The sequence below is a fragment of the Centruroides vittatus genome, unplaced genomic scaffold, assembly GCF_030686945.1.
Source record: "Centruroides vittatus isolate TY-2023 unplaced genomic scaffold, ASM3068694v2 contig_689, whole genome shotgun sequence".
In the NCBI taxonomy this organism is placed as follows: domain Eukaryota; kingdom Metazoa; phylum Arthropoda; class Arachnida; order Scorpiones; family Buthidae; genus Centruroides; species Centruroides vittatus.
In genome coordinates, this window is record NW_027122434.1 from 569,945 (window position 1) to 572,516 (window position 2,572).

The following is a 2,572-nucleotide window of genomic DNA, read 5'->3' on the forward strand; positions in this document are numbered from 1 at the left end:
AATTTTTATTTTTATTTAGTGTTGTTTTTATAAATTCATTTTTTTTATATTTAAAAATACCCAGATAATCTTTTTAGGGAGATTAGAACAGATTTATTAATTGGATTTACTTACTTAAAACAAGGAACAAATCTCTGTATTGTTTTATCATTATTTGGAACTAAACAAAACAAAATCCATTCCTTTAAAGTAATCATTAGGCACACATTTTCAAAACTGATTTAAATTAATATTTAAATCAGTTTGAAAATGTCAGTACTTTTTCCTTTTAAGAGCCCTCTTCCTCCTCCGGCCAGGCACGCCGTCGGGGCTGAAACTTATCTATCTCCTTATCTTATCTAGTATCAGATAAGAGATAAATAATATACTATATTCTATAGTATACAACAGGTTATTAGTTACTACTGGTTATTCGCCTAAATAAACAGTAGGAGTTTCATCTAATAACTCTGTTGGTTTCGGCTTCCTGACTCTGTCAGGGCACAGAGGGCCGAAACCAAGAGAGTTAAAACTTGACCTTTTGTCTTTGACGGAGTCAGGGGTCAAGTATAGATAGATAAGATAATGCTATAGAGACTAATAACCGGTAGTAACGAATAACCAGTAGTACTGAACTGAAAAGGGTCACTAGTATAGTCCATTCACGAGAAGCTTTATTGAAAAACATTAGAAAGGTAATTTACGTGAAGTACATTCTACCGTCAGCGTTAACAATAGAGTAAGCGTTAGTATCCGATTGTTGTTCCTTTTCGCTGTGTACAAGGTTTTTCTTAAGGACTTCGTTGAGGAATTCGCAGTTGTTTTTCCATGGAAAGTCCATGTTTATGCCGTAGTTATACCAGATAGGTTTGTAGGCGATATCGTACATTTCAACTTCAATTTTCATGTGGTATGTGATCATGACTTGGAAATAAACTTTTTCATATCTTCCTGAGCTGGCGTGAAATTGAGTTGGTCTTACGAATATGGAGGGAGGTACTGTTGAGAATCTTGTTGGTAGACCGGTATTCATTTCTTTGTTGCCGGAGTAACTTGGTGCCCATGCTTGTTTATAGTAGTTGTCTAATTCAGTGTGATTGAACTGTACTGTGTCGATGAATGATTGGTGATATTGTAAACCTGAGCCAAGAGAGTAAAGGTTAGGGAATTTTTTATTTTTTTTATCATTTTCGTTATTAGTTGCGGCATTTGACATGGCGGGCATGAGAGCTGTTCTCCACATTCCTGAGTCATGAGGTTTGCTGTGCCAAGTGTAACCGTATTCTGTATTAGGTTGTATAGTACCAAAGTGTTCAGAGTTGTAAACGTTAAACCATGCGTGGTAGTCACCTGTGTAGGCGTTTTCGTCTTCTGGTTCGGTTCTGTTATGGGACATGTAATATCTGTCAAATAGGATATCCATTTCTACGGATGGTGTACGTAATGCCATTTCATGTAGTGATATGTTTCCTTCTGGTATGGCCATTATTCTGTTAGGGAGGAAAACTTCTGCTTCTTCTTTGTTTGTTATTCTGAAGCCTTGTATGGGTATTTGTCTGGCGTGGTCTTTGAAGCATTCCAAGTAGGGTAATAGATTAAATGTTGTAGCAGGCATAACGGCGCTGCCTGTTGTTTTAAGTTCGTCAGTTAGGGGAATAATGTGGTTCATTTTAAATTTGCATTCTAGGACGTGTCATCTCGCTTTGAGTGTGTTAATGACCTGCCAGTCACGTGGTTTTAGCGCGGCTGAAAAGTGTGTGTAAGGAATGTAGGCCCAATTATCACTTCAGACTAGTTTATCACTTCCTGCAGGTTTTATTACACCAGCTTGATTTCCATAGTATACCTAATGTTAAAATGTTCGACTAAAGTCGAATGTTACAGTTTTTGGACCGCGTGGGAGGTTTATTTGTTGGGTGATGATTTGTCCTCCGGAAGATTAATCGTCGGGGAACAACTTTTTCGGAGGCAGCAGACCTCGCGGACGTCGATGCCATTTCGCGTTTGGAGCATTTGGACAGGTCAACTTTTTTTTAGCTCGGGAGTCAGCGTTAGGAAATTGTCTCTTTCCAGGTCATGGTTTGGAGGTGTGATGATAATTTCTAGGTACGGTTTTGGAGACGGGGGTTGTATCTCTGTAAGTAAGAGTAACACATATTTAGTTGTTCACGAAGTTAATTTTCTAATTAAGTTCGAGACCATAAAATGTGAAACTATTACTTACCCGGGGTGTTTGGCCATGGTGGTGGTGGCTCTATATTGTCGAGTAAGCGTGGAGAAGGTGGTTGATGTTCTTCTGGTTGTGGTGGTGATAATGGTTCAGAAGCGGATGAACGTGGTCTTTTAGCTGGTGGTGACATGTCTAGTTCGTGACGTGGTTTTAGGAGTTCAGGTTCTGGTTGGTTTTCTGTGTTAAAGAGTAAATCTATTAGAGGTATAGGTTATATAAATCTCTTAAAATACAGGATACAAACTTTCATAAAATAAGTAGCAAGTGGTCAAGGCAATATAATAATATAAGAAGTTGTTTAATGCAATATAATAACTTGTCTTATTACTGAGTTTTAAGTTAGAGAAATTTTTAAATACAAAA